A 26470-nucleotide genomic window follows, 5' to 3' on the forward strand; every position below is an offset into this window, starting at 1 on the left:
TTAAGCACATTCATAAACTATAATGATTCAGTAACGCGTAGTAGCTTATGCAGATACACACCTGCGTGAACCCTTTTCACGGATCATGTATGTTTGTGTGTGAGCATGTGTGTGCAACACACATTTCCTGTGAGAATGTGTGTCTTGGGAAAAGGCAGAGAAAAGCTTGGGATTTAGTAGTGGGGAGACTGAGTCTGAACCATAGCTAATGTGGGCAAGTTACTTAACCTCTTTGAGGCTTGATTTCACCTACAAAATGGGAATGATATTACTCACTCTACCAAGCTTTTATTATGAGGGTTAAATGAGGCGAGTTTATAAAAAGACCAGCACATTGCCTGGCACATAGCAACTGGAAAATAAAGCAGAATTGAATTGACTTGAATTGGTCCAGAGTCTTAAGTCTACAAGTGAAAGAGGAAAAGGAGGGCAGGTGGCACATGTGGCCAAAAGCTGTTCCCACTACTTGGAAAAGTGAACGAGCACACCCCCCCATGATGACGGTCGATGGAGGTAGGGTGGGGAGGGTGGCAGAGCTCCATATACCCTGCCATTAACCTCCCGGGGTTGTGGACCACTGTTCATAGCCGGTTCCCCAGTGGCGGGGTTAGAATGGTAGAACACCCTTCCAGTAAGGAACTCGCTTCTCCTGGCTTAACATTTATATTGGATTGTGGAATGCTCTCTGGTCACTTATATTGATAATATATTTTGATAATGTATCTTTCTTTTTAATAATAGGACTGTTTTCTATACATGATCCTAGGGGAAGAGACTTAGACTCTGGTACTTGTTGGAGAGACAGTGGCTGAAGGATGGAATGACTGGCCTTTGAACCCATGGCCAGCAGTGGTCACTGTGGGTGTTCGTTGGCTGTACAGCAACTCACTAGACCCTCCAGGAGGGTCTGCAGAGAAGGATGGCATTTTAATAAAGATTGTAATAGGTGTTTCTAAACATTCATTTTCCAGTGGGTACAAGAGGTTTGCTTGGATGGTCTCTTCTTAAATGTGTTGCTGATAAAACTGTTAGACTTACTGATTCATGAGAAATCTGCTGTTAGTGCAAATGTGCTTTCTTAAACTTCTGAAAGGCACATAAATGAGACTCTGGGGAAAAGTTCCTGCCCAGAGATGCACCAATTATTGCAAGATGAGCCACGTGCTTTTTGGAGTGAATGAGACCCAGAAAATTGTGTTAACATAAGCAGAACTTGCACCTGAACTCTTAACAGTAGAAAATGATCTTAGTTCTCTGGACTGAATGAACCTCAAGAGGTTTAGAGATTGCAAGCCAACAAGAGTTTTGCATAAAGCAATGTACAGTTTTATTGCTAAGATGATGATAAATTTGTGGAATAGAAAATTTCCCAATCTCTAAAATATATTTTGATATATTTCCATATAGAAACCTTCTTAAGATGTATTTTAAATAATGGGACATTATGGATATTTTGCAAAGCCAGAGAGAACCTCAGAAACACTCATTTTATTCTTGTCTCTTCCCTTGCTTAGTTGCTGAGAGTGTGTTTTCATTGATTTGTGTTAATTGATTAAATGTAGATATTGGTTGTTCCTACTTTTGGATTTTGGAGGAGGGAGATCTCGAGAGATCTCTCAAGCTTTCCCTAAGCTGTAGCATTACAGAGGGGGGTCAGGGACCAGGCAGCTCCCCATGGTGGTGAGAAGCACATCTTCTCCTCCTGTTCTGGGAATTCTCTTTACACTCATCTGCATTTAAGGAAAGGCCCTGAGTGTGATTTTGCCAAATGTAAATCTGCCAGTTCCCACATGTGCCTCTCTCCAGAGACAGATGACCTTTTGGTAAGTCACATGCCTCCCTTTGGAGGTGATGCTGTCATGTTCTCTGGCTCTGTGCCTGTATGGATGGGGGACGTTGTCACTGCCCACTCTGGAGAGATGGGAAAGAGGGAACACATACGTGTATGGAGAATAAGCTGACTGGATACCAGCCCAGTACATGCATCAGGCTCTTCCTGCGCACAGGGCCCTGCCATGTGGACTGGCATCCCAGGCATCCGGTGGGCCCAGGAGAGAGTCAGCAAGTTGCCAAGCGGGGTCTGCAGAGTCCTGCCAGTATAGGTCATTGGTAATCCATTTGCGCTATCTGGGTTGCCAGGTTGCCTGCCCCTGCCTAATCTTTTTCAATTCATTACAAATCAGGCTAAATATTCCTCCTGCTGCACAGGGCAACCTCTGGGCTGGCAGGGCCTCTGGGGTCCATCTTCCAGCCTCTGACTTGATCCTGGATGCTGCTGGGAAGCTAATGCGCCCTCCTGTGACCTCCTCTGGGGCCCTGTATGGGTGGTGGTCTGTCAAGGAAAAGATAAGGGTGACTCCTGGCAGTTCTTTGGTTCAGGACGCCAGCTGGTCAAGGAGCCTCAGCAAACAGCTGCTTTCTAACACGTACCTTATTCCCTGGCCTCTAGACATGGTTCTTGGGACTATTATGTTGTGAGCTCCTTATTTCTTTAGCAATTGCTTTTGTGCATGTTGCAAGCAGCTCTCATAGAGCTCGACAGAATGAGCCTATGAGCACTTAAACCACACCTTGCACTTATCGCTCCTCATGAACACATCCACGGGTGACGTCCAGCCTGGGGGTGACAGTACTCATGGAGCCCCCACTGATGGCTCCTCTGGAGGTGGGGGTTGGCATGAGCTCCCTCCCCCTAGCCCCACCTTAGCATGAATGAGGTCTCAGTGTCTGGAATCTGCCGCAGCTCACTGCCCCAACCCTAAGACTTGCTGTGAAGTGGAGGGGCAGAGGGCATGCAGGGCAGAGGAGCTCAGACCCCTCCCAGCACCGCATCCCAAGGCCCTGTCCAGGAGGGTGGAAAGGAGAGGGAGCACTGGGCAAAGGAGGAGGGAGCCGGGAAGGGAAAGGATCCTGAGTTCCTGCCAGGAGATTCTAATTCAGGGGGACAGGGTGGGGCCCGAGTGTTTCTAGTAAACTATAGAAGTAGGAGCCCCATCAGAGTTGTGGTTTTAAGGTTGCATCCAAGGAGCTTGCCCCAGACACACTCTGGGAGCAGTGGGGGCAGGGAGAAGGCTGCCTCCTCTCCTCCCGCTATGTATTTTCCTTCGGGCTGTTTTATATCTTGAGATTATGTTTCCACAACTTCAGTGGAAGAAAGGGTCTGCTCCTGAACAAGTTTGGAGGAACTAGGGGTGAGTAGCAGGCAAAGGCCAAGGACTGCATAATGGTTAAAGTAAATGAAATTAATAGATTAACTTCAAGCAAACTGAACATGTTTCATCTCATACCCCTGCTACATGCTACTCCTGGTAGTTTAGGCAGGTTTCCACTTTCCCATCAGCAAGAGACTAAGCTTGTCACCTGGTATTGTCACCTTGATCCCCAGCCATGGGGAAGAGTCCAGCAGGGTTGAGCCACTCTGGGCTGGGAACCCACTGCCTGTTCAGCCGTGCATCTTTAAGGATGCACACGTGGGTGGAGTTGCACTGGCTTTTTGCCCTGGCCCCGGCCCCAGCAGGACAGGCATGCTCTGGAGGTCACTTGTGTAGGAGCGTTGCTCTCAGATGGTCACCATGGAGGGCATTTATAATGAAGAGGTGGGAGCTCAGCGGCACGTATGGAAAAGAAGTGGAGTCTTTGCTCCATATGGTGCTCCCGCCAGCTGAGGGACAAGATCGCTTTTAAAAAGGGTGCCAGCCAGAAAGAGAAATACCACATGTTCTCACTTATTGGTGGGAGCTAAAAATTAATATATAAATTCACACACACACACACACAAAAAAACGGTGGGGGAGAAGATATAACAACTACAATTACTTGAAGTTGATACAACAAGCAAACAGAAAGGACATTGTTGGGGGGGAGGAAGGAGAGGGAGGAGAGAGGGAGGTTTTGGTAAGGGGCAACAATAATCAACCACAATGTATATCGACAAAATAAAATTTAAAAAAATAATAATAAAATAAAATAAAAATGAAAACAAAAAATAAATAAATTTAAAAAAAAATTAAAAGGGTGCCAGCTTCCTCCATTGTCCTCGATAAGACATGGGGAGGTGAGTTGCCAAGGCTTCCTGGGCAGGTTGGTCACTGTGCACAAGGGAGTGGTGTGTCGGAGGTGTGGTTGCTGGGGAATCCGAGCCATCAGTGTCTTAGGGACAATAAGAAATAAGCTTAAAAATACACAATTTATAAGGAATGTTTTGTGAATGCGAAGAAATGAAAGGAAAATGACATTTTAGCTAATGACTTCTTTTTTTCAGTTCTACTTAAGGATTTTGAAGTGATGTAGACTGATGTGGAAAGGTGTTTTTATTTCTGTGCTCTGAGCCCCAGGCACTATGGTGTAGAGGCTGTCCTGTAAATTAGAAAATGCTGGTCCCAGTCTGGAGTTTGCTGTTTGATGACCTGGTGACTTGTGCCACTCTGAACTTCTGTCTCCTTTTCTAGAACATGATTATTGGTTATGTGGATTAGTGGCTTTCAGCTGTATTCTTTTTATTTGTCTGGGAATTCTCTGCTCAAGTCAAGTCTTACCCACAAAAGTTAATAGATAACCTGTCCATTGATCCTTCCTCAGCCAAAAGCTCTCTGAGAGGCACCCAGAGGCCTGGGGACGGGGCTCCTGAGTGCGTGATTCCTGGGGATCCGTCTCAGTCCAGAATACTGTGGAGCCTGGCAAGGCGCAGTGTCTACACTGGCTCCCAGTCAGGGTTCAATTCAGGCCTGAAAGATTTGACCTGAAATAGTCCTTATAGTATTTTTGTATCAAAGAGATGGTAATTGCCTTTGAAACTAAGTAAAAAAGGGAATATCTATGGCTTTATTTTTTAAATTTCTTTCCTATAAAATAAGCCAATCTATTAAAAGTGATGTGAGATGTTAAATGTACCTCTAAGCATAGTTAATTCCACATCTCAAATGTGCTACAGCAGGACTGAATTTTTATAATATCAAATTTACTCTGTAAGTAGTTACTTCTAATATGAATATCAGCATAATTAAATACAATATGAGATAGATATATAAAATTTTATATTCACAGTATTATCATTTTATAATATTATATATAGTTATATATTTCTAATATCATTTATTTATTTATTTATGTTAAAAAACATCAGTCACACATCATAGATCCAGGACTTAAAACCATCCTGACTTCTCTTGGCTTTTAGTCATGGATTGAAAGTAATTTAATAATAAATCTCATATTACTTGTATACACACACACACACACACAATTTATCCTCAGAAAATTTTAGCTCCCACAAAGTAGATGATGTTTCCTCTAATTTGTTTTATTTTTTAAAAAAACGTGCTTTAAAATGTTACTGTTGCTCCAGAAATGCAGTTTTATGCATTTTGGAGAACTGCCTGTGTGTCCACAGTGATATGTCCTGGAGTGTGACCTGGGCGGCAGCAGCTAGGAACCAGCCCGGGGCCATCCTGACAGGGCCCAGATTCTGGAGAGTTCTGCTTTCCGAGGTAGCCAGAGCTGGGGCCGCCTGTGTCCAGCAGCAAGAGTGTCAGTGCTTGTCTCACTGAGAGCCACGGGGGCGCTGTCCTGGTACCTGACCCCTGCTGCCGGGCTCCCTGGCTCGGCTCATGTGCCACCATCCTGCTCGAGTTTAGTAGTGAATGCTCCAGTGATCATTCATTAGGAGGACTAATTGCCTCACTGAGTTTCTGGTGGTATCAGCTTTCCAGAACAATTTGTAGAAACCTGATTCTGTTCTTTTCAAATAATGAGGCTGCTGGATAATGCTGAGCATTAGGCTGTGTGTGTGTGTGTGTGTGTGTGTTTCAGTGGAGGTTGTTTCCTGGTTTGCTCATTTTTCTGGCTCAGCACTGAGAGGCCCTGGGAGTATGCCTCTGGGACCTGGGGCAGGACACCTGTGCATGTGGGTGGGGCTCCAGGTGATGGCAGGAAGGTTGGTTTGTGGATGCCTTGGCTCCTGTCAGCAAGAGCTCAGATACCCACTTGTCAGGGATCTGAGAATAAACCAGAGAAACCCATGGGCCTTGATTTTCTCAGCTGTGAATTAGGTGTAGTCCCAGCTTCTCTCTCAACTCAAGAGTTCTGGTGATAAGAAGCTTTTGTGACCTGGAGGGACCCATGAATGGGAAGCGAGACTGAGACCCTAATCTAGCTCCATGGAGCCAGCATGGGATCTTAGGGCAGCCCTCAGAGGTCCTGGGCCAACCCTGGTGAGACTCTGTACCTCCAGGACCCTAGACACAGGTGCCCGGCCTATTCTTGGCTGGATGAAGGTGTGCTTGCCTGGCTGAGCCTCAGGTACAACAGCAAGGACGCCCAGGGCTTTCCGCCTGGGAGCAGACCCATGCTGAGCTTCCATGGGAGCCCAGCCCAGGCTATCTCTAAGTCCTGTTCTCTGTTCCTGCCCATGACATTTCAAACCCATCCCTTCCCCACTCCATCCAACTGGAGCAGCCGAGGCACAGTGGACCAGAGATGGAGTTTCTGCAGGGAATACCCATCAGTTTCCGTCTGTCCACCCATCCATCTGTCCATCCATCCTTTAGTCCAGTCTCTACTGAAGTCCTGAACTAGGAGTGTTGGACACTCTGATGAATGAAATACACAGGACTCTGCCTACCTTGTGCTTCTTCCGGGTTGGGGATGGGGACAGCTGTACCCTGATGTATAAAACGTTGACTGTGGGAGCAGCAGAAAGGGAAAAAGGGACAGAGCCAGTCCAGGCAACCTTGGAAGGCTTCCTTGAGGAGGTGACCATTACTTCAGTGTAGAGGATGAGCAGGTGCTAACGAGGTAAAGAGAAGAGAGAGGAGTGTTGGCTTGGGCGGCAGGAGCTGTCTCTGCAGAGGCTGCACAGCTGGAGTGGATAGCACAGGAGGTGCCACGGCAGGCGGGGGAGGTGCAGGCTGCACCAGTCAGGGCCCTGCGTCCAGGCCAGGAGCTGAGTAGTGAGAAACACAGATGGCTTTATGAGTGTGTTCAAAGAATAAGATTCCCTTTGTGTTTTAAGAAGGCTCTCCTGCTGCAGGTGAAAAGTTGCCTCGCTTTGGCAGGTCCTGTCCCCATCGTCCTGGTGGGAGATGGTGCTTGGCTTGGAGTCTAGTCAGGCTCACGTCTTCTTCCTCACCCTCCTCTGCCCCAGCTCTTCTGCACAGCTCCTGAGACCTTATGTCCCTGGATTTGCATCCTCTGTGAGAATATGAGTATACACCACGTGTTTCCCTGGTGAGCTTCAAATCTTTGATAGCAGGGTCAGTGTTGTGGAATTTCCCAAGCATCCCACCCCACACCCTAACCCCCCAACATGCACGCAGTAAGTGTGTGGGAGGGTGGATGTGTGGATGCATGTTCCATGGGGAGCAGCAGATGCAGCTTGGGTTCCAGTCATTTTTCTACCACTTCCTGTCCATGTTCCCTTGGCACTTATCTTCAATTTCTTCATCTGTAAAATGGGGCTAAGTGTATGGAGCACCAAGCGTTGGATGGATTATGCAGGGGAAGTGTGCAAGTGTGTTGAAAGTGTAAATGCCACAGTGTTACTGCACTTGGTGGACACTGCAAGTCCTGGGAGGCAGCAAAGGACACTGCCCCCACCACCCCAAGTCATTCGGCATCAACAAGAGGGAGGACCCTTTGGTCTGAGATCGGAAGCTCCCATGTGTAAGTCGGCACTTGGGAGGACTTCGTGTTCATATCTAGGGTGGGTTTTCAGGGTACGCTGAGTATCTCATGTTGATAACCATCATCCAGACACAGATGGGACATATGCTTCTAACATCCCTGGCAGATTCCTCCTGGAATCATAGCCTCGTGCTGGCCCACCTGCTCCCCACGGTTTCAGATGTAACAAACACCCACCTTACTTTTGCATCTAAGGTGTGGCTTCTGTGTTTAGAGTATCACATGGGTACTGTGGTTAACCTGGAGGAAAGTTTGGGTTGCATGTGAGGAAATCCATCACTCAGTGGTGTTCTGCCCGTATCTTCAGCTCCCCCTAGCCTGTGCCCCCGTGGCTGAAGGGAAGCCCCTGGTCCTGGGCCAGCAGCAGCCGGGCTCTGGGAAAAAGTAGGTGTGAGCCAGAAGGATCTGGATTCCAGCCTGCCCTCCTGAGCTTGGGCTGCCTTAACAAAATATCACAGACTGGTGGCTTACACAAGAGACATATATTTCTCAAAGTTCTGAAGGCTGGAAGTCCAAAATCAAGATACTAGAGGATTTGGTGTCTGATGGGGGCTGGCTTCTTGACTTGCTGAGAGGTGCCTTCTTGCTGTGTCCTCACAAGACCTTTCTTCCATGAGGGTGTATGGAGAGACAGAGAGAGATCTTCCTCTTCTTATAAGGGCACTAATCCTGTCATGGGGGCCCCACCCACATGACTGCATTTAAATCTAACCACCTCCCAAAAGCCCCACCTCCAAATACAATCACATTTGAGGCCAGGGTCTCAACATGTGGATTTGTGGGGGGTGCAAACATTCAGCCCATAGCTCAGCCCCATGCCCACCACTTTGGAGCATGTTGCTTCCCTCTCTGGGAGTGTTTTCTCATCAGCAACTTGAGAATAAAACTATATAGCTCTGGGCTGTAGTCTGGATGGAAGGGGCCTCTGCCCTCCCCATGGTCTGCAGGCTCACGCCAGGCCCTCTGCTTCTGCTCTGGCACCTGCTCGGTCTTTGCAGGTTCAACCCCAGACTTGCCCTTAGGGGTCCTCCACTCCCTGTCCTCTCCTCCAAGGCCTCCACAGCCAACGCACCTCAACTGGCCCCTCCAGCAGGCCTCTGTGCCCTGGCATGGTTGTCTGCCACCTGCATGCACTGTGCCCGACTGCTCTTCTGCTCAGCTGTGTCTCAGGTTCTTTATGCTGGTGGCGACCTCGAGAGGTAAGCCATAGTTCCATACAAACAAGGAGAGGCTTGCTTTCTGCCCACTGGCAAGGCAGCAGACTCCCCTCAGCTGGGACAGGACCTGCCATGTACAGCCTCCCCTGGGCCTTCTGCTAGCCTCGTGGGCCGTGGGAGCCATGGAACCAGAACAGCTCAGCTGGTGCCCTGCCGTGTGCCCCATTGAGAGCAGTCAGCTGTCTTGCTGGGATCTAGGAGTCCTTGCCGTCTACTTTCAGCATCTGTGCGGTTGGAGCAAGCCCACACCTGGCCATGCTCACTGAGGTGTTGGTTCTTCCCTGACAGGCTGCTGCACCAAGCACAGGAAATCACATCTCAGGCCCGAAACCCTCTGCCTCGCTCCTTTACATGGCCTGCTGGTCTTTATGGCACTCAGCAGTGCCGGAAGCTGCCTTGCTTATTTTACATGTTTTTGCTTCCACACCCCCAGTGCATGAGCACAGAGTCTGCTCTGACTTGTCCATGCCACACATGGGGCACCTGGATGGCACGTTCATGGTGGGCACCACATTTACCTAAGTGGCCTCTTCAGTAAAATGGGCCACCTCCATCTCAGAATGTCTGGGAAGATCACATTTGTTATGGACTGAATTGTGACTGCCCCCCCATTCATATGTTGAAGACCTCAACCCAGAGTATTCTCAACCCAGAGATTCTCAACCCAGAGAATGTGACTGAAGATAAGGCCTTGAAAGAGGTAATTACATTAAAATGAGACCACATGGGTGGTTGCTAATTCTATATGACTGGCGTCAATATAAGAAGAGAGAGATGCCAGGGAGGCAAACCGAGAAATGGCCATGTGAAGACACAGGGAGAAGACAGACGTCTGCAAGCCAGGGAGACAGGCCTCTGGAGAAACCAGTCCTGCGACATCTTGATCTGGGAATTCCAGCCTCCAGAACTGAGGGACAGTAAATATCTATTGTTTAAGACACCAGTCTGGGCTATTTTGTGTGGCAGCCCTAGCAGGCATGACAAATGTACTGGGAAGAAGTATTATAGCAGTGGAGAATCAAAACCCACACAGACCATTCTATAGAACAGCAGCAATAGGTACAAATCTTTGTCTTGGGAACGGCACTTTAAATTTAGTAAACATGAATCTAGGCTGTGGGAGATAAAGCAGGCACTTCCTTGGAGTGCTAATCGTGTGACTGCAGGTATGGCCCAAGGAACAGAGGCAGTTCATTCAGGAAGCCTGCATGGCAAAGGGGCTGGGCACGGAGGGAGAAGATGGGGCAAGGCTCTGACCTCCTGGAGCTTGTCCTCTTGTAGGAAACGACACAGTGGCCACAGGGAAGGGCTGGTGAGAGAAAGCTTGGGGATGGCACAAGAGTTAAGTGGGGTTTCAGACAACTGGACATGAAGTCCTCTCTGGGAGCAACATGGGATGGAAAACCAGGGCTATCAGAGTTGTGAGTGGCTCCCATGGTTGGCTTTGAAGAGAAGCATCCCAGAAATGCCTCAAGCCTGAGGAACTGGCGCTGAGACAGTCCAGTCTTCCATGATGCAGAGGAGATAGCAAAGAGGCTAACCTTGGTGTCAGATGAGTGAGCCCCTCCTTCCAGCTGCAGACCCTTAACCCAGGTGCCATCCACCTGGGCTCAGGTCATGGAGCCATTTCCTCAAATGATCTCTGATGCTGAAGAGCAACAACCAAAACCTTTGAACCTGGTTGGAGAGTGAGGAGGAGAGCCTTTTGTTTTCAGGGTCCAGCTTAAATATCCGGAATTATGAGTCTGTTGAGAATAGAGAGGAGTCCAAGAGCCGTGAGATACACTAACAAATTGATCTGGCTTTAGGAGTTTATGGCGTTATAGATTGGGATTGTCCAAAATGGGCCACTTTTGAGAGTGAACAAGGCAACGTTGATGATCTGCTGTCCCAGGAGAGCTGGGCTGTGTGGTCAGCCTGTTAATGAAGAAGGTGACTTATGTTTAATAATGAAATGTCAGCTGGAAGTCGGTGGTTGGCAGGAATATGTAACAAGAAGAAGGCAAATATGGATGATGGCATTGCACCTTTCAAGGTGGCTTTGTGTTCACTGGCTGAGTCTGTGGGAGAATCATGCAGTGGCTCTCGGAAATGTGCACAGTGCAGAAAGTCATCATGAGCAGCTGCCGCACCCTCCTCCTCAGAGCTCCACATTCCCCCTGGAGAAGAGGACACATGGCTATGAGAGAGCTCTGTGACTGGGAAACTGAGGCAGGCTCAATGACTGGAACCAGGCATGAGCCAGGGGGAAGGGTTGGGAGCTCTACAGAAACTCTCACCTCAGGGCCAGGAGTGTGGTCTTCACTGGGGCAGCTAGCTTTAAAGATTCTGTGCTCTTAGTGAAGAAACAGTAGTAATAGTAATGCACTCAATGCCATAGTTCATTGATTCTAGTATGCACTTTCTCCCACATTTTATCATCCTTCAATCCCAGTGAGTCATACCACCACCAGAGTCCAGGAGGCAGTTGCGACTGCTGGTTATGGCCTATGCACACTTGGTCACAGCCCTCCACTGTGTCATTGCATCACATGGGCTGGTTTGATTTGTCATTGAAAATGTCTTCAGAAGGGTTACCCTTGACTCTGCATGGCAGAGAGCAGCCACGGTGTGTGCAGAAAGACACATAAACAGACAGTGGCACTTAGACCTGATACTTATGGAGCAAGTAGTCATCGTTGAGAAGTGACCATGAGTCCATAAGTCCTGCATTTCCAATCAAAAGCAGCCGCTTTATGGAACTGAAAGAAGGAAAGTCCCTGCAAGGAGAGGGCCTTGTGTTCCATTTCTTAACTGACATACATACAAAAAGATCACTTGGCCCACCCTAACAAGAAAATACCACCACCACCCTCAGCTTGCAGGGGGTTTACCACTTAGTTTGGAGTAATGTTTCAGAGGCAACTTGGGCAGCCCCCATGCTTCTGAGGTTGAAGGGCATGGCGCCAGGAAGATTCAGTTGTTGGTGATACACCTCAGAACGTGGAACTTCTAGGAAGTCCTAACCAGTCTATTCTGCTTATTTTTTTTTCTTTTCATGTTTGTGCAAGAGTGATGTTGGAAAGAAACCTCTGTCTGAATGTAAGTGGAGAATAAAAACTAGAAGTGTTGGAAGAGTACTGGGCCATAGTTGACCTGGTGGCTCACTGTTTTCCTTGATGCTCTTTTACATTAATGGGTCATCTAACAATCATGGTGACTGTGATGATTAATTTTATGTGTCAACGTGGCTAGGCCATCATACCCAGATTTTTGGTCAGAATCCATCTGAATGTTGCTGCGTTGGATTGAGTGTCCCCCCAAAACTTGATCCCCATTGTGACAGTATTAAGAAGGTGGGAAATCCTGTTATTATAATTGAAAGGTGGGGCTTGAAGAGGTGATTAGATTGTAGGACTCTGCTGTAGTGAACGGATTAAAAATAGTGATCATGGTTTGGAGGGTTTTAAAAGGAAAATGAATGAGGAGGTCAGTTTCTCTCTCTGCTCCATCATTTTCTGCCATGTGATACCTCTGGGTCACTGTTGAGATCACCAAGACCCTCACCAGATTTGTTCCCTGGACTTAGACTTCCCACCCTAAGGAACTATAAGCAGTAAATTTCATTTTCTTGCAAATTACCCAGTTTCATATATTTTGTTATAAGCAACAGAAATGGACTAATCCTACAAAAAACACAGTTGCTGTGTTTTTAAGAAACGATTAACATTTAAGTCAGCAGACCTTGAGTAAAGCCAATTACCCTCTTTAATGTGGGTGGGCCTCATCTCACCAGTTGAAGGGTCTAAGAGAAAGGACTGAAATAGGGGATTCAGGGGAGGAAGAGGAAATCTGTCTCTAAACTGCAATGGACTAGAGCTGCAACATCAGCTCTTCCCTAGTGCTGCAGTCTGCCAATCTGCTTTGCAGATTTCAGATATACCAAACCCCACAATCGTGTGAGCCAGTCCCTTAAAATAAATCTCTTGAAAGATAGTTAGATAGGTAGGAAGATACACACACACCCTACTGGTTGTTTCTCTAGAGAACGTGAGTATTTCAGAGACTCAGGTCCAGAAAATATAGCAGTGGTCCCAGCTCTGAATGTTGTTGCATCTGGTGCAAGCTTCCCAAGCTTCAACAGAGCCTTCTATCCAGTGCAGTGGTATACCATACTCACAGGGTTATCAGGAGCACTTCCAGAGAGGAGAAGGTCAGAGCATTTACCCAGGGGCAAGGCCAGGAGAAGGAGATTTGACACCATGTTCAAGGCAGGGCACGTGGCACACCTGGCTGGATCCCTTGCTGTCTGTGCATAGAGGAAGCAGAAGCCTGGGGAGGTCTGAGTATGCTCTGCATCAGCCAGCTATGGAGTGGCAGCCTGCCTCTCTTGGGTGCTGTGCTCCTAGCCCTAGCATTCTGTGCATAGAACAAAATGCACATCACAGGAGCCTACAGGCCCAGGGAAGTGGTGGGTACTGAGCCTTGCACTGCCTTAGCCACTCTTCATGAGAGGTTGTTCAGTGGGACCTGCCCAGGAACTCTAGCCCACTGTTGTCACCTCCCAGAAACACTGAAAAGATCAGCCACTCATATAGCTAGCTGCAAGTCTCCGATCTTTTCATCCTCCCACCCCAATTCTCTCTCAGCTTAAACCTCTTTGGAGCATCGTAAACCCCATCCCCAGGCCAGCTCTCTGAAATCCACAGTGACTAAGACCAATGAGGATGTGTGAACGGGCTTTTTGGGGTCTCTTTCCGAGCAAAATAAACCTGCAGCCACCAATGGTGTCTGCAACTCCATTAAACCTTCCCCAAGATGAGGCTCTAGAACAGTGAAAACTTAAGTCATTGTGTGATTACCCACTGGCTGAGAGGGGCTGCAGAGAAATTTCCTACAGAAAAGTCTGTGCATTTTGCTTTTGGGCCCTGAATGAACTGAGTTGCTTTGGCATTAACCCTTCAACCTAGGGTTAGAATGAGCTGGCAGATCTGAATTTGTCTAGATTTCTTTTAGTCCTAAGTTGCTTTCTTCAAAGGATAGTTTAATATTCAATATTAAAAACATAATGAAAATAACAAGATTTTATTATTTAAAAGATTTATAGCTGCAATAATTTCATCTTTTTTATATAGAATTTTGTTCAAAATCAGATCAATGACTAAACTCTAAAGAAAAATGGAAATAACTTGTTATTTCACTTAAGCTAAATACATTAGCTTTTATTTTTAAATTAAATCTTGAGTAAATTAATTCATATACCTGGGTTGCCTGTAAACCCCAGGAGAAACAATAACATTTCATTTACTTGCAGGTTAAAATTAGCTCTCTTCTCATGAAACCTTCACTCGAGCAGGCAGAGTGGGCTCTTCCCCAGGGCTCAGCGTGGAAGAAGCAAACCCCAGACAGTGGGCTGGGAAGGGGAGCTTGTTGAAATGATTTCATTTCTATTACTCAGATGTAAGTTCGTTGAAAGCAGGTTTTTTTCTTTTCTGTTCACTGCTCTGTCCTCACTCTTTTGGTCAATGCCAGCTAGCACATAGTAGGCACTTAATAAATAATTGTTGAATGAATGAATCATTCATTTACCAATTTCTCCCAGCCCCACTATTGTACCAAAGATAATTGGTAACTCACAAAAATAATAAGTGACTGCTTTATATTTGAATATTTGAATATATAATTGAGATTGTCATATTCCTTTCTGCTTGGAGAGATAGGGCTATTAAATAATATCTTTAAAGAAGTAATTGTCATTGTAAAGAGGAAAACTTACTTTTCTGGATATTAAGGCATATCACAAATCTATAGTAGTTAAAAAATGTGGTCTTGATACAAGTACAGATAAATGGGCCCAAAGCACAGACTAGGGAAATCAGAGACAGACTTTTGTATGATAAAGACTTAGTATATGTTAAGGTAGGATGACAAATCAATAGGGAAAGTTTCTATATAGAAACTTTTTATATAGAGAAAAATTTCTACATAGAGAAAAAAATCAAACTGGATCCATAATGCACACTAGCATACAAAGGTTCAAAATAATGGCTTAAGTGTGAAAGATAAACTATAAAGTTAATTGAAGAAGCTTTAGGTGCAGGAAGGACTTCTTAAATAAAATTTCAGAGCACAAATTGTAAGGCAAAAGTAATGAATTTGACCACATCAAAATCAAGAATTTCTGATCAAATAAAGCTACCTTGGATGGCATCGGTAGACGGATGACAGGTTGGAGAAAATATCTGCAGTAACAAAGCACGATATTCAAGGAACTCTTCCAAGTTAACAGGCACCAAGAGAAGCCCAAATGGAAAGATGGCCAAAGTATATGATCAGACGTTGTACAGAACAAGAAAATCAGCCTGAAAAGCAAAGAAAAAGATTCTCCACATCATTTTTAATCAGAAAGCATGCATTGGAAAACAATCAGATGGCCTTTTGTAAATGAGAGTTAACGTGGGGCATTTCCTTCCTCTTAGCCACAAATGTGGGAGGACTTAAGAAAACGGAACTTCCCTGCCCCTTCCAGCACTGTGATTTGAGAATAACAGAGAGTGCGAAGGAAACACATGTACGCACAGAAGGAAAGCGATGCTCTCCAGGAAGAAGGCAACCGTGGACCAGAGAGGGCAGGCGGAAGATTCTGGGAGCAGAGAGGACACCGGGAGACGAGGCTGGGCCAGAAATGCCCCTCTAACCTGGTGGGGAGCAGTGGGGGCTGGAGGGAAAGGAGTTGATGCTTCTGGTCATAGTGTAGGGTCCACACCCCCATGGCAGCTGCTCCGACACCTCCTTCAATCCTGGTGTGAAATCTAGGGTGGTAACCACTGCCACCAGGCCAGAATCAGCCCCAAGGGTGGGAACTGAGGAGCCCAAAGACCCTTTGCTGATGTGACAGGGGAGGGGAGGACAGGATCCGACCCCATCACTGGAAAGGGCATTTCTGCCACCTCCCAGGAGGTGCAGGGAGGGGTGGGAAGCTGGGGGAGAAGCACAGCAGCACAGCCTCCCGAGCCTTCTCAGGTGGTGGGGGTAAAGTGAGGTGGTTTTGTGGTCAGGGTCAGTGTCCACGAGCCATCCACTACTCGGTATTTAGAGTGAGGTGTGTGGTCGTTCCTGGGGTTGGTGGTAAAGAGGATGGCAATTCTGCATGACTGTGACAAGGTAAGGGAATAGCCTGACACTAACCTGTATCCCTTTCCTGCTTGGCTATTGCCTGGGGGCTGCAATGAAGAGCCCCTTGATAATGCCAGGTCACTGGGGTCCCACTGAGTATTTACTAGTTGTCTGTGGAGGCCAGTCACTGTTCCTTGAGGCTGAAGAGGTGAACATGCAGACAAGGACTGTGCTCAGAAGCTTTAGGGGGAGACAGAAGGTGTGTATGTGTAAAGAAGAGCCATAGCAGCATTGTCAGATGAGAACTGTTGTGCAGAGTTAAAGCAGGCTGCTGTGGTGGGGAGACGGAGGGCTACTTCTGCACAGGTCTTCGAGGAGAAGTCATTCAAGGTGAGACGTGAACAAGGGTGGGGAGCAGACGAGAGGAGCTCCAGGTTAGGACCCAGTGTGGCTTGGTCTAGGAGGAACAAGCTGGCCTGAGTGGAGGGCACCGGATGCTGTGGAGGGAGGTCAGGGTCTGAGCAGGTGGAGATTTGTGAGCCTGGCCACAGAGTTTGAACTTTGGCCCAAATGTGATGGGAAGTCATTGGGAAGTTTTTGTTTATTTGTTTCTAGTTTTTATTTTAGTTTTTTAAAATCGGGACACAGTTGATTGTACATATCTGTGGGGTACAGAGTTGAATATCAATACCTGTGTGCAATATGTGATGCTCAAATCAGGATAATTAGTATATTCAACATTACACAGTATAATCAATTTTCATGGCCCTTTACCAATTCCTCCCTTAACCCTCCTCTTCTTCCCCCTTTTCCATCTCTAGTAACCTCAGTTCTCTTCTCTCCTTTTGAGAGTTCATTGTATCATTGTGATTGTTGTATCTTTCTTTTTAAAAAATGTATTTATTTTTTAGCTCCCTCTTATGAGTGAGGACATGTGGTATTTCCCTTGCTGTGCCTGGCTTATTTCACTTAACATGATTTTCTCTAAGTTCATCCATGTTGCTGCAAATGGCAGAATATCATTCTTTTTTATTGCTGGATAGTATACCACATTTTCTTTATCCAGTCATCCGTTCATGGGCATTAACATTGGTTTCAACTTTTAGCTATTGTAAATAGTGCTGCAATAAACATGGGAGTGCAGGTATCACTATGACAGGATGATTTCCATTCCTTTGGGTATATACCCAGCAGTGGGATTGCTGGGTCATGTGGTAGTTCTATCTGTAGTTGTTTGAGGAAACTCCATGCCATTTTCCATAAAGACTGCACCAATATACAGTTCCCCCAATAGTGTGGGGGGGGGTCACTTTCTCCACATCCTCACCAGCATTTGTTATTCTCTTTTTGATAATAGCCAGTCTAACTAGAGTGAGATGATATCTCAAAGTGGTTTTAATTTGTATTTCTCAAATGCTGAGTGATATTGAGAATTTTTTCATGTGTCTGTTGGTCATTTGGATATCTTCCTTTGAGAAATGCATATTCAGCTCCTTTTTCCCATTTTTTAATTGGTTTATTGGGTTTTTTACTGTTAAGTTGTTTGAGTTCTTTGTATATTCTGGATATTAATCCTTTATCAAATGCATAGTTTGCAGATATTTTCTCCCACTTTGTAGGTTGTCTTTTCACTCTGTTAATTGTTTCTTTTGCTGTGTAGAAGCTTTTTAGTTTGATATTTTAAGTTGAAAATGATGGAATCTGGTTTCTGCTTTTAAAAAGTCACCCTGTCTACTGTGCAGGGAATGGACCGCAGTTAGGTGAAGTGGACATGGGGGTTATCAGTCAGGAGACACTTCTTCCCAACCAGGTAAGAGATGTAATGAAGTGGATAAGGTGGTGGCAGGGAAATGACAATAGGTAGGGAGACTTGACACATGCTCTTGATTTGCTCATTGAGAAAATGGGAAGCTGCAGAAAAGAAATAAGAAAGACTTAGATTTTGGGTTCGAGAAGCTGGGTGGATGCTGAGAAGGGAAAAGGAGCTAGTTTGAGAGGGTGTGGGGATAGGAAGTCAAGAGTTCTGGTTGGGCGATAGCAGGAATGTCAGGTGGGGTGTTGGCTATAGGAATCCAGAGTTCCAGTGAGATGGCAGGGCTGGGGATCAGACTGTGGGACCCCTACATGTTGCCCAGATGCTGTTCAGGGCCCTGGCAGATGAGTGCATTCAAGGAGAGTATAAGTGGAGATGAGAAGCAGCCAGGCTGTGCCCCACATACCGTGACATTTGTCCACAAGGTTTGCAGAGCGCCTAGTGAGGGAGGAGGAGCGCCAGGGAAGGGCAGGGGTCGAGAAAGCCCACGGAAGGCAGTGCTTCCAAAGGAAGAGGGCCCAGCTGCATGGAGTACTCTGGAAGACTAATTCATATACAATACACTTTGTAGCTGATCACAGAAACCCATCAGACCAGTCAACACAAAGCTGAATAGAGAGACTTTTCCGTGCTGGGGTTGGTCTGGGACATTTTGTACCTTACTCATTTGTCACATGCCTATGTCACAAATATCCATTTATTTGAGCTTTTCCTATTGTATAGACTAGAAGCAGAGATGCGGGCATTTCCTTAACCCTCCTACTCAAAAAGACAGACATAGCAAGGAAGCCAAAAAAGAAGGTAGAACAATGGAATAACAATCTGAAAATCCTAGAGGAAATCAGCAACCCACTTCTTCGTATTTAATAAAATTTCACTTACCAGGGACCAGGTGACTCTCCTAGAATGACAGTTAATTGTTTGGTTGGGATTAGAACTCAAGATTTTTACCTTTCAGTCCATTATTTCAACCATGAATATTCTGGGAAAATGTCACTTTGGTAGGTGGCTTATTGTCAAATTCTCATCCCAATAAAAAGCGGACCTCAGCCTCCGACTCTGTGTCTCCTTGAGACCTTCTCTCAGGCAGTTCCATCAAGGAGGACACCCTCCTGCATGCTCGCGGGCCCATCGGGGGGCAGCACCTATAGCCACCAAGGCTGCTAGTAGTGGATTGAGGGGCGGTGTGCCCAGAGGGGTCTTCAGGGCACAAGAGTCGGTTATTTTGTCTGAGTTGCTGCTGTGACAGGGGCTCTCCTGCTCTCCAGCAGGTGACAGACTGAGGTCATGGTCCTGTTTCAAGCCCAGAAACTCCCCACCTAAGTCAAACATGTGCCCTCCCTATGTACCCTCAGACTTCAAAGAGCTTTTCATGCTTTCTCTTCTTAGTTAATATCTTTTCTTTCTTTTTTCCTCCCTCCCTCTCTCCCTTCCTTTCTGTCTTTTTCTTCTTTTTTATTTAACCTCTCTCTTGGGAAGGGAATTCTAGTTTTCCAGTCAAGAGACCTGGGTTGCACTCATGGCCTCTCCTTTGAGGTCCCCAATGTTCTCCACTATAAGATGAGGGCTTTGGGATACATCAGGGCATAGGTTCTCCAGGTGTGATCCCTGGGCCTGCATCATCAGCATTACCTGGGAACTTGCTAGAAATACACATTCTTGGGGCCTCCCCAGCCTTACTGAATCAGAATCTCTGGGGGTAGACCCAGCACCTGATTTTCACAGGCCCTCCAGGGATCCTGACTCCTGCCACCTGTGGGAGCCACAATGTCCGAGGTTTCTGCCCACTGTTGTCTCTGACATGTTTGCAGAGTGTGATGCGCTCTTACCAATGCTGACTTTACAGGGCAGAGTCTTAGAATCTGGAGATTGATTTAGCCATGTGGAGTTTAAATTGTATACACACCCTTTCTCCCATCTGTTGAGAATCCTGAGACTTGTTGGGCACTGGTCATTAAGTCTCTTGGCTCTGGCACCATATAGCTCTACCTGTGTAAAAGTGGTGGTGAAGGGAGCTGGTAGTGGGTCCAGGTTGGTGGGTTAAGCTGCAGCGCTGCTTCTCCACAGCGCTGCTTCTCCACAGTGCTGCTTCTGTCTCTCCCAGGAACATGACAGCTGGTCTCCTGTTGCTGATATATTTGTGAATATATCAGCAACAAGGATCTGCATTTTCTATTCCTTTCCCAGCCACCTTCCTGTGTTGCTGTGCCCTGCAGCCAGTTGTGTTGATCAGGGTAATGGATGGATGGATCTGAGAATGGAAGAAAATAAGAGTCTCAAATGATTTATAACAGGAAGAGGACAGAGCTATTGGAGAAGAGGAGAAAGCAGACAGGAGGAAGGACAGCCCTGGTGCTGGGTGGGCAGTTCACTTGGTTGGGACTTTAGGGAGCCTGATAAGTGCCAAAGAAGTGGCATAGACTGTATGTCACATGGTGCAATACTCCATTCTTGTACGACACTCAGTGATGAAGTGTGTGATGGTTTTTCTTGCAGAGACATCTGGTTTCTTTTGAATGTGCCACCCTGCTGGGATCAGAGTTAAGGCATGAACAAAGCAGCCCAGATTGTGTGAGTTAGCGATGCTGGCCCTTGATACCCTGAACTGAGTGGGAAGAATTTGAGTTTCAGGAGAAACAGCCATGGAGGGAGACAAATGTGTTGCCCTTTTAATTTCAGAGAGTCAATGTAAAAATTATCTGGCTTCAGTTTTTATGTTAGAGATTAATACTTAGGAGTGGAAACATTTACAACATCAAAACTTTGGTAGGGTTTACTTTCAGACAATCTTGAGAATGATCATATTTCTTGGGGAGCATCATGATAGAAGAGGAACCAGAAATACTCCAGTTCCATTCAACATGAGGCCTATATGACTCTGATCATAGATTCACTCTCCAGAAGTTTCTCCTGGTTTCTACCCTGTATGAGGAAGTTGTGGGCTTGCAGGACATGTTTAAGTGTTGCTTGTAGAGGATGCTGGTAGACATTCTGTGCATCTATTACATAGTGCTTAACACGGTGCTTAACATCCCCTTGGAAGTATCAAAAATCTGAAGTTTGTTTTTGACTTATTCAAGACTTTAATGATGCCAGAGATCTAACTGGGTGTAAGATTATGGTAGTTGCTATGTGACAACAGACTGATAGACTGAAGAGAGAATGGAATCTAGAGTTTGGGTGCCTGTTTTAGTAATTCTATGGCCTTGAAAAAGTCACTGCACCTCTTTGAGCCTTGGGCTGTTCATGTGCAAAATGGATACTGAAAAGAAACCCTTACCGTGAGGGACTGAGCAACTGAGATAATGTGAGACAACTCTTAATAAACCACAGAGAGCTCTGCAAGCATTTGCTATATGCTGTGGGTGACTTTGGGGTCACTTTCTCAATGCCTCTGTTCTAAGGGTACCCTTTCTCTCCTCCACCCACATTGTTGGGATGTTTGTAAGAAGGGCCCTGGCCCCTCCACCTCCTACCGCTAGTACAGTTGATCAGTGGGTGCCTTACCCAAGCTGGGACCAGCACAATCCCCACCTCTGACTGTGGATGATAGGCCCAAGGGTACTTACCTATAAGGCAATGCATTCTTTTCTGGGAATGGGAAAAAGGTTCTTACCCTGAGTGGCTTAATCTGTAACACAGAAACTAGGTGTTGTCTTTGCCCATCAATAGCCATTTGGATGGAAAACAAGAAAAGATATGGAAACCAAGAGAGGACCATTTGAGCACCTCATAGTGTTGCAGACCTTACTTCCTGCGAGTCCTGAGCTCAGGTCTATTCTGGCCTTTGGAGCATCTGTGCTTCTCATGTTTGCTTAAACTAACTCGTGTGGGTTTCTGTGGTTTGTAGCCCAGAGAGTCTTTGGCACGTTGATACCATCATCAGGCACATTACTGCAGTATGTTACGCATATTTCCCAGTGTCTAAGAGTAGTTTAATGCATTTGTACAAGGAAGAAAAGAGTTATAAAGACTGGACAGACAAAAACAAAACTATTATTCTTTGCAATCAATATGGTCATTTACCTAGAAACTACAAGAGAACCTATTCATTCACTTAATTGTTCAAAAATTAATTCTTGAGTGCTACTCTGGGTCTGGCATTGTGGAATGACTTAGAAATATGAGGGTATTCAGTAAAGTGGCCAATTACAAAATAATTATACAGGAATAGGCTTTTCATGTTAAATAAAGCATATGATGAATGCTTTGATATTGGACAAGGTTTGGGCCACTACTGGAGGATTTCCTACATTAGATATTTTCCTAGAATTTTATGCCAGTACAAACTCCCTGATTTCTCCTAAGGACTGAACCATATTTAAAGAACGTCCCCTATCCTATTAATTGGAGGGAGCTTGCACCACTCTGATGTTTATGACATTGCCTGCCATGTTTATAAGCTGTCTTGCATTATTTTTGTTCAAAGACTTTCTCATCATTATGAATTCTAAGATGTACTTTGAGGCTTGTGTTAAGTCTGAAGAACTTCCCACATTTGTCACACTCAAAGTGTTTCTCAGCAACATAAGTACTTTGATGTCAAGAACGGTGATGCGCACATGGCCCTCACCTGTTAATCCTGTTGACAGGGTCCCTCTCCAATATGAATTCTCTTATGTAACATAAGGCTGCACCTAGACCAAAGAGCTTCCACATTCCTTACAGTCACTGGGTGTCACTCTATTTTGAATTCTTTGATGTAGAATAGGAGATGTGTATTTTTTTATAAGTGGACATTTTTCTATAACTGATTAGCTCATACCTTGACTGCACATTTGGAAAATATGTAATTCCTATTAGAAAATCAAATACTTTCTTACCGTTTCCTTTAAGAACTCCATTTCAAGGTAACAAAACATCTCCACTAGCTGAGCCAAAATATAACTATGTACTGTCTTCTTGCTTCTTCTCTCATAGCCATCAAGGGCTCTTTTCTGTACTCTGTAAGGTGATCACATCTGGCTCAGAGAAACAATGTCCAGCATTGAGATCAAGTTCTCAGTTCTCCATTATCACCTCCTGGCACAGCTTCTTTGGAGCAGGTCCAGATAGCCTCATCTATGGCCACATCTCTACATGGCATTGACCTCTATGACATGTTTTTTGACCTGCAAGATCTCTCCTGTCCCCCTTGGCTGTCTCCACTGGGGAAGTCCAAAATATACCTAGAGCTAGACACTGACTTTTAGGTGTAAAACAACATTTTTTTCCACCTTCTTGGGGTCCTGCTTTTAGAGAATGGCAGGCTTCACACACATGATGAGATAGACTGAAGGGGGGGGCTGGAGTATGTCTCTGATATCACTGCAGGGTCTGGTCACAGCCTGGGGGAAGCTGTAATTCAGAGCCTACAACCTGCCCCCTCAGAGCTCCTGAGGGGAGACCTGCCTGGACCTCTCCATCCCAGAGCAAGCTGGCTGCACCTGCTTGCTGGAAACTTCCATCCTAGGACTCACTACCTGTCTTCCTTCTTAGGGACACTTCTCTGTAGCCAACCCATGTGACTGTGGGGTGAGATGGTGGAGGGGGAAGCAGGAGGGCCACATGAAGGCCTGCACCCATCACCTATCATGTAAGCGCTGCCCACTGCTCCCACTGCACCCACACACCACCCCCCACCACACACTATCTCTCACATGTGCGCCCCTGCCACACTCTCAGCCTCTGTCTTGCTCACACACACAAGGGGAGGTTCTGGGAGCAAGAAGCCCTGTGCATGCTCCCAGCCTCTTTGCCCCAAGAACCCAGACAAATTTGGCAAAGTTCTGCTCTCCTAGATAATAACTTTTATTATAGATAACAACAATAGCCAATATTAATTTAGTGCTTATTATATCTTTAATCCTCTAACCAAACTTACTAGGAACTTGCTACTCTCCCCATTTTATAGATAAGAAAACTGAGCCACAGTATGTTTATGTTGTTTGTCCAAAGTCACACAGCTAATACATAGCTTAAATAGAGCAGGCTTATGGTGCTTCACAAACAGGGCTGGAGTGCAGCAGGCATGTTGCAATCTGGAGTGCGTGCTCCAGCTGGGCTGCAGGATCATGTAGGGTGCCATGCTTATGGAGGCACAAAGTGGACAGGATGATGTACGTTGCCCTTCACTGCTGGAATGGGGAAAAGTTGTTGGAGTTTGGATGTGTTGTCCCCTCCAAAATTTATGTGGAAATTTGATCCCCAATGTGGCAGTGTTGGAAACTGATTGAATCATGGGGGCGGATCTCTCATGAATGGATTAGTGCTCTCCCTGGGGAGGGGAGATTAATGAGTGAGTTCTCACTCTATTAGTTCCTGTGAGATCTCTCTCTCTCTCTCTCTCTCTCTCTCTCTCTCTCTCTCTCTCTCTCTCTCTCTCGCTTCCTCTCACCATGTGATCTGCTTGTACCCCCCCAGCTGCCTGCCACTTTCCGCCATGCGTAGAAGCAGCCTGAGGCCCATGCCAGATGCAGCTGTCCCAGAACTATGAGCCAAATAAACCTCTGTTCTTGATAAATTACCCAGTATCAAGTATTTCTGTTATAGCAACACAAATGGACTGATACAGTTGTGGAGGAAGGTATGTGGAATGTTCCAAGGTGTGGGTCTAAAAATGGCTCACACCATTTTTTCAAAGTGCACTGAAAGCTTACTGAACATTCTAAAAGGACCCGCTGAGATGTACAAATGCAAGCTTACAGGGTTCAGGTGCATCGCGTGTTCGTGGCGCCTGTATGCCCAGACGTACCAGATGACACAGCGGGCAGCGTCTGCTTCCTTCTGAGCAGGGTGGCTGTGTCCACCTGCTTCCGCTCCTCCTTTACAAGGAAACAATCGTCTACACTCACTGTTGCCCTTCTCCACCTTCCATTTATTATTCTTTGATTAATAAACTTTAATTGTGAAACATCCCAAGCAATCAAAAAATACTATAACAAAGCCCACTGCTTTTAGAGTCCCCTTCTTCTTCTTGGGCTTACCTTCCTTCTTCCTAAAGCAGATCGTTTAGATACTGGTTCTTAAAAATTTTGATCTCAGGACCCATTTACATTCTTAAAAATTATTGAGGTCCCCAAAGAACGTGTCTTTATGGGGTTTATACCTGTTAATATTTACTGTAAGGGAAATTAAAACGGAAAAAAAACTTGGAAGGGCAGCGCGCGGGCTTCCCCGTGCCGGGCGGCTGCGCCCCTCCCTCCCTGTCCACCTTCCCGTCGCCGCCTGGCCTGACTCCGGCCTTGCCGGCCTCCGCGCCGCCCCCACGGCTGTCTGCGCTCGGCCTCCCGCGCCGCGGCCTCCGCCGAGCCTCTGGGCCACGGCCAAGCGGCGTGCGGCCGAGGCGCTAACGTTCCACGTGCCTCGGAAGCGGCTCCTGCTCTGCGACTTCACCCAGGAGCCGCCCCGTCGCCGCTCTGGATCCCACCGCCGGGGGCTTCACATCCCGGGCAGCTCCGCGGGGTCGCGGGGACGAACGCAGAATCATCGGCCGCCGGGGCCGGCAGAGCCTTCGGCTTCGCCCAGCGAGCGCCTCGACGGCGGGGACAGCAGCGCCCCCGGGCGGCAAGGAGCGTGAGGGTCGCGGCCTGGAGACGGGCGAGCCGCCGCCCTGACGGCCCCACGGCCGGGGGAGGAGCCCACGGGCGCCAGGCCCGCGAGGGGCGGTGGCCACGACGGGGCGGGGCGGGCATGGCGCCCGCCGGTAGGATGAAGAATTTTGGCAGTGTAATACCTTCCAGTGCTGGAGGAATCCTCTGCCATCTATTGATCTGGCAGACATGGAAGATGTAAATGAAGACAGCCAGACAGAAGCAACACTTTAGAGCAAGAATGAGGTGGTGGAGATTGACACGGAGTCCTGATAGAAGTAGCAGAAGAAGTGGCATTCGTTGAATTTGAGGAGACATCTCTAAGTAAATTCATGTATTCTTAAGAAAAAGTTATTTTCCATCTTGATGTGATACCATTTTCAAACCTGAAAGATGAGGAAAAGTTGTCTTAAAGACAAATGCCGGTAGTTACTACTGAACCTTCCAATGGGGATTTGTCAAGGAGATAATGCTATTGTAGGGGAAGTGTTTTATGTATGCATTCTTAAGGAAAAAAGATATGTTTAGACTCTAAATTCGAACATACTGGTCTTATAAAAAGGAATTCTGGCAGTTTTAGATATAGGTGAGAAATGCACAAATATTCCTTCTGTCTGCACCAAAAAATTTATTTGTAGTACGTGAAGTGAATATTTTATAGTTGTTATTAATAAAATACTTTCTAATACATTTTTTTGACTCTTGATAGTTGAACAAATAGCTGACTTGAACATCTATGCAAGCTTAAATTTTATGGGATTCTTTCTGAAAGCTTGTAATGTTTCAAAGAACTTTCTAAATGTAAACTAGTGAGAATTTCAATTTGGGTTGCACGTTTGCATAACTTGCCATAGCTGATGTTTGTTAAACTGTACTTTGTGCAATCAAAAATGGATAAAGAGCAATGAGAAATGAGTTGGTGCCTCATCTTCCACCGTACCCCCATTCCCAAGATAAGAAAGAAATTTGTATTACCAGTTTCTTGGTTTTGAATTGCTTTGACGGCATGGTTTTTTATCGCTTATTACTTTAGACCTGTAGTTCTCAACACTGACAGTACTTTCAAAATCTTTGCCTGGGCCCTGCTCTTGAAA

The 26470-nt window shown here is 46.3% G+C and overlaps 1 pseudogene; it reads left to right on the forward strand.

Moving 5' to 3' along the window:
* Positions 1-497: 497 nt before the first annotated feature.
* LOC134372529 (uncharacterized protein C9orf40-like) lies at positions 498-25649 on the forward strand (annotated as a pseudogene).
* The last annotated feature ends 821 nt before the right edge of the window (positions 25650-26470 follow it).

Source organism: Cynocephalus volans, chromosome 3 (assembly GCF_027409185.1).
Source record: "Cynocephalus volans isolate mCynVol1 chromosome 3, mCynVol1.pri, whole genome shotgun sequence".
Taxonomy (NCBI): Eukaryota; Metazoa; Chordata; class Mammalia; order Dermoptera; family Cynocephalidae; genus Cynocephalus; species Cynocephalus volans.